Genomic DNA, 6,879 nt, shown 5'->3' on the forward strand with positions numbered 1-6,879 from the left:
GTCCCTTAGACTGTTTCTTCCTCTGAACTTTCAACAACAGTTCTTTTCCTTTATCAAGTGTTTGTTGTGGCTGAGCAGGAGCATCTTTTACAGATGTATTGATATTTGTGTCATCATGATCCTTGGTTAGCATGCCCTCATTGTTTTTGTTCATTTTTGCTGTTTCTTATTCTTTTCTTTTTTTTGTTCTTCATCCCTTCTTTGAATAATACAAACATGTATCAAGTGACCCTGATGTTTGCAATACATGCAGTAATCAGGTACATTTTCATATAAAATAGCTTGCCACCTCCCTAGAGTTTTATCAGTTTTGTCATATCCCAGCCAAACATGGGGAGGTCTTTTATTGGTGAGGTTCACTTGAAGTCTGACCTTGGCTATGCTTTCCCTTGTTTTTTGTATGGAGGCAGTGTCTAGATAAAGTACCTTCCCTACAGAGGCTAGCAAGGCAGTGGTGAACTCCATGTTATAACAATGACAAGGTAGTTCTGGTAAGGCTACCCAGATTGGCACTATTGGGGTTTCTTCATCCGGTTTAAAAGTAGGTGTCCATGTCTGAATCCTCATGAGTTGGCCCTCTATTGTCATTCTCTGTTTGGTCCAGACAGTATTGTAATCCAACTCATTGTCCAAGTCAATATAGACATGTCTAGCATTGAAATGAGCAATTTTTACACCTCCTGATACCTGAGTTTGAATGATAAAGCTCCTTCTTATCAACTCTATCTTTGGCATGGTGTGGGTAAATTTGCCAACCAAGGTGTATTTGCATCTTTGAGCTAGTTTGTGCATAAAGTCTTCTTTTTTGAAAAACACAGCAGGCAATCCCTATTTGGTTGTGTATTCAGGGGTGGCTAATTCAATAGGAGCCTCATTCTTTGCTTGATTATTTCTGAGTTTGGCAGCAAAGGTCTGAACTACAGTGTAAGGGGCAGGCTGAAGGACCTGGTCCTTTATGTTGGGAAAAATATTTTTCTGGGGGTTGTGGTTAGTGGAATTTGGTTGAGGTTGGGTATTGACTGATTTAGTTCCAACATGTTTAGGACCAATATTAGCATAGCTGGTGGGCACCTTAGGTTGGCTAGTTTGAACCTGGATGTCAAAATTACTAGACACCTTAGGGAAGCTATTGTGGGTGGTGGTAGGCTGTTGAGTGTGTAGGTGGTTGCTAGTTTGAGGAATAGAATTGTTAGGCATTTTGGTAGGAATTTCAGGGCTGCTTTTAGAATTGATTTTAGTATGATCAGTGCCCTGCAAGGAGTTACCTACAGCCTTACTAGGGATTACATTTGCATTAGGTTGCAAAAGAACTCCACTGGATTTCAAATTGGCAGTCTTAGAGTATATCAATTTGGAAGGATTGGTATTACCTTGAAGGTCTGTAACATTAGCACTGTTATATTGCTGTGAAGTTCCTAAGGCATGTTTATCATTTTTGGAAAAAAGATGCATCGACTTTGCATTATCAATTGTGTGTATATCATCCTTTAGTTGATTGAATTCACCATATTATTGATATTGGTCTTGAACCAATGTGTGTTCTTCAGCTTGATTATCAGTGAAAATGTGAATATCACCTTGACGAGTATCTCGACGACTTTTTGAATTTGAATTTGTTGTTGATGATTCGAGACACCTCTTGTGGATAGGAAGTTGCACATTGGCCTTAGGGACATTTTAGATTTGATCTTGTGACAAATGGTTCGCCGGAGCTCCGGCGCCGGCACTCTGACAGTGACCCTGTTTATTTGGCAAATTCGAGCTAATTTGAGAGGATTTGATTCCTTCTCTAGTGTTTGTGAGTTGCTGGTGGGGTGTATTTGTTTCAATGAAACAACCCATTTTGCATTGGTTTCCACCTGAAAATGTCGCTTGAGCTCTAGCAACCTCGCCGGTGCCATCATCCCCAACGATTTCACCATCCATTTGGGTTGAAATTTTGGTGGTAGGAGCACCATGAGGTGGGGAACAAACCCCAAGGGTTCCGCCGTCTCGAATGTCGCCGGAGCCCCTTCGAAAATGAAGGCGCAACTCCGGCGACTCTGTGATGTTTCTCTCAGGAGTCGCCTGATCAGTGCTCTCAAATGGTGCGGTGGTTTGATCCAATTTTTGGACTGTATGTAGTCCAAAAGATAAGGAATCATCTACCACAGTTCTTGATACTCGAATCAAACCATGTTTCTGAAAATTGATGATCTTGTGTGCAATTCTCAGCTCCTCTTCAGAGACAGTGATTGCATCAGTATTGAGCATCTCTTACCAAGTCAAGCCCCAAGGTCTTTACATCTCCTACCTCAAACCACCCTATAGGAGACCTACATCCCCTTCCATAATTGTAGTCCCACAAACTTTTCAAGCATCGACTAAAAATTTCAGAGTCATCAAAAAAGGTATGATAACCGTAAGGTAAAGGACATAGCATTTCAGGCTAGTGAAAAAGTACTTCTAAAGGTGTCACCCATAAAGGGAGTAATGAGATTTGGTAAGAAGGGAAACCTCAGATCTTGCTATATTGGCCCTTTTTAGATTCTTGATTGTATAGGGGCTAGTGGCTTACAGGTTGGAGTACCACCTAGCTTATCTGGGGTCCATCTCGTGCTCCATTTGTCCATGCTGAAGAAGTATTATAGGGATGGAGATTATATCATTAGGTGGGACTCAGTTTTGCTAAACAAAGTTCTTTAGTATGAGGAAGAGTTAGTGGCAATACTAGATCGTGATATTTGGAAGTTGAGGACTAAAGAAATTAATTCTGTAAAAGTTCAGCAGAAGCATTGTCTGGTAGAGGAAGCTACTTGAAAAACTACAAAGGATATGTGACAAAGTATCCCCATTTATTCATCAAATCAGGTACTACTCTATATCTGTCTTAGCCCTATTTTTCCTAATTGATCACTCGGGGATGAGTGATAGATAAATTGGTATCTATTGTAATAACCTATTTTTATCATTATGGATTAGCCAATGTGGAACGAAACCGAGCCAAAAATCTTTTGGAAGTGACTTAAAACTACTGAACCTAGGCTAGACTCGCACGAAATATGAGTTAGGTGTGGTCTAGGGTGATCAGGTAATGGATGGATTGATGTTTCTGAAGTCAGTCATTACTTAAAGCAAAAGGTAACTCTATTCTAGAGTTGTAATAATACAATTTAAAGATAAAACATATAGCATATAGATTGTATATAGCGTAATTGGACTAGAAAAGATTGTGTTGTGTCCCTTATCACTTTATTAAGACAATACCAATTATAGACATGATGATATGGAGCTTGTACGGATTTAAATAATCATATTTGGGTGAGTAAAACTCCCAAATTGAACTTGGTGAGAAGGGTAGATGTTAAACCGTAATAGGATAAGGGTGTATGGCAAAATGAGAGACATTGGGACTCAACCACAACTCTCTATCTCTGCGCATCTCGCCAGAGGGGGATTATTCCCACCATGGCAGGGCTGCTATGGCGGGATAGGGCGAGCTGTGATGTACCAGTCGGGACTAAAATGGGGGGAAAACCAGAAATATTATTTTCTGAAAAAAAAACTCATTCGTAAGAGATAAAGGGCAACCCACAACATTTTTCTTTCAATTTTCCATGAATTCTCACACCAAAGGTTAGATTATTACTCCCCTAATCAATATTTTGGATTCTTATAACCTAGAATCATGTTTGGTAATCATTGGGGGAGGGTTTTGGCCTGAAATTAATAATAGGAAAAACCGTAGTTAGGAATTAGGATCATGGGTTTGGCCAAGGTTTGTAAATTTGTTATAATTCAAGTAAGTTAGGCTATTTTATTGATACTTTGCATTATGTGCGACTGTTTTTAGATCAAGAACAATCCAAATAATTTTGGAAAGGGAAATCTCCAAAAGTTTAGACTTTCCAAAAGCTTAATTCGAGTTTGGTGATAGTTTTGTCTTCCCAAATATTTTATATGCGCTTGATAATTACTTTCATGTATGCATATATGTATGTGAATAGGGAAAGATGAAATGAACAATGTGAAATGACTATGTATTGTTTCTGGCTTGCAATGAACATGTTCTTGGTAGATAGGATTGTTGTACAATTCACTGTATTTGCAATTTATTATGTATGATTGGATAGGGTGACACATTCCATCACATAACTTAATCGGGTGTCACATTCCGATACATAATTGAATTGGGTGTCAGGTTGAGACACAGCCTTGGACCGGGTGTCACATTTCAACACACTAACAGGTGTATGTAGGTTCCATGAGAGTACCTTTCTTGATTATATATTGATACTGAGACTATTAACCTAGGTATAAGTATATGTACTATTCATGAAATGATGATTAGTAGGGTTTACTAGATATATGTGTGTTACTATGTTGTAGTTACCATATCTCATTTACTGGAATAGCCGTGTGATCCTACAAGTACACCATTATTTTTTGTACTGATACTGCATTTGCTCTTTCTTTGTTGAGTACAGGTGATCTCCAAACGGCTGTTGAGGTACCTCCCATACAAGACCGTTAACTTACAACAACATAAGGGTGAGCCAGTTCTTTCAGGATACCATTGGCTCTTCCCAAATTATGAAAGTATGTGTTACCATTTCAATCACTAATCTTGTAGTTGAATGCACATTATGGGGAGGTGCAGCAATACCCTTTTTGTGGAATAAGAATTTGAAGGACAAAAGTCAGATAGCTTATTCTGTCACAGAGATCGATACACCCTCTTTCATAACTTGGGTAACAAACCCTTATAAAAAGTTTATCTAAAAGATTTTTATGCTTCATCCATTTCTAAGCTATTTTTTGTCATTGTTGTTGTTGATTTTCAGGGTTTAGTTGCAGTTTCTGACTATATCAGAGAGAAAGTGATAGGGTTTTTTGTAGGGTGAGATGAAGGATATCAATGAGATTTTAAAGAAACATATAAAAGTAGTGGAGCAAAATATTGAAAAAATAAATGAACAAAACTAATAGAAGTTTAAGAACCTTTCAAACTCGACTCATGCTTATTTAAGACTTATACAAATTAAGCTTTAAGACTCAATAAAATAATAAATGACTCGAGAACTCAATTCATATGAAAAATCAAACTCATTTGAAATCAATGCTCATGCTCAAATCATCAAGTTATTTAAATAAAATATTCTTTCAAAATTACACATCCCGTCCAAATATGTATGTAAAAAGTCATAATTATAAGGGCCTGACCATAAGGGTCTATTGTACGCAGCCTTACCTTGCATTTCTGTCAGAGGCATATATATATATATATATATATATATATTATAGATAATATTAGTTCAAATCACTCACTTCATCAATGCATAAAAGCATCATATTTACTCAAAATATGTATGTAAAAAGTCATAATTATAAAATGAATTAGGGTTCATGGAAAAGTAGCAATGAACAACAATTTCAATCTATTGAGATATAGAAAACAACAATAACCTAAATACATAATTATACAAAACTCAATAGGAGAAAAATTAACTTATTCAGAATTCAAGAAACTAGTTAGACTCAACTAATTCTCAACATTCAATAAAATTAGATGTAGGGCACATGGATGAAGTCAATCCAATGCTTTGGTTAGCCTTACATACCAGGTATGAAGATTGGATAGTCAAATTGACAAGATTTTTGCTTGAAATCCTTGAACCCTATCCCTTCCTCCTTTCTTTAGCCCTTGTTTCTTTTGCTTAAATGCATAAAAAAGTCTAATGAATGAATTTAGAAACCTTTATAAGGTCGAAAACAGCCTATATTAGTCATAGGTTAAGTATAGGAGGGGTGGAAAAAAGACCAGAATACCCCTCACTCAAAACTAAAAATCGGGTACCATAGTGGAGCATGTTTGCAATGTGGACCTGTTCAATTTCAGGCCATTTTTAACATAAAACATAAATCACATTTTGCACTATGATTTATGTACAAACGTAGCCGAACACATAAAATGCACTTTCTAAATGAATTTGATGAACAAAGTGAGAAAATGAACTAGGTAGGGGCACGTCTGCATCGCTCACTCTTCTGGAGTTGAAATTTTGCCCAGAAATTTATCTTTTATTCCGGTTGGCCTAAAATTCAACTAAGACCACTTTCTCACATGATTTTTCTCCTGATCTATATTCCAGCTTCGGATTGGCGAAAATGGTAGGGATGATACGTTATGCGAGCGCCCTATCCTTTAGAGGTATTTTGTTAATTTCTGGGGTATAAAAAATGGCTTAGCTGGAGATAGGAGCAGCAAAATATGTAGCTAAAATAATTTCCAAAAAAGACCCACACCTTCTGAAAGTTGCTGAATCTATCTCTACAACAGACTATGCTATCCGACGTTGTATTGCTGCACCTCCCCATAATATGCACTAAACCAAAATATTTGTGCTTAAAATATTAACATTTACTTCCATAGTGTTGGTAAGAATTTCTTATAAAAAGTTTATTTGAAAAATATTTATGCTTAATCAATTTCTGAGCTAATTATTGTGGTTATTGTTGTTGGTCTATAAGGGTCAACTATAATTTGTTACTATACTGGATAGAAAGTTAAAGGGTGTTTGAAAGATAAGATGAATGATAACGATGAGAAGTTAATCAAATGTATAGAAGCAGTGGAGCAAAAAATAAAATAAAATTCAAAAATACATTAAAAATAAAAAAAGAAATAGAGAAAAAAATACACAAATAAAAAAATAAATGAGAAAAGGGTAAAAATAAGAAGAAAGGAAGTATATTAAATAAATATTGAGTATAAATAAAATTATGGTATAAAAATAAATAAATTATGGTAAAATAAATTAGTTGAAGTTGCTCTCCTTTTGCCTGCCTTCTGTTTGTGATTGTTCCAGAAGAAATAAAACAAAAGAATAAAATAAATTT

The sequence above is a fragment of the Solanum dulcamara genome, chromosome 9, assembly GCF_947179165.1.
Source record: "Solanum dulcamara chromosome 9, daSolDulc1.2, whole genome shotgun sequence".
Lineage (NCBI taxonomy): Eukaryota > Viridiplantae > Streptophyta > Magnoliopsida > Solanales > Solanaceae > Solanum > Solanum dulcamara.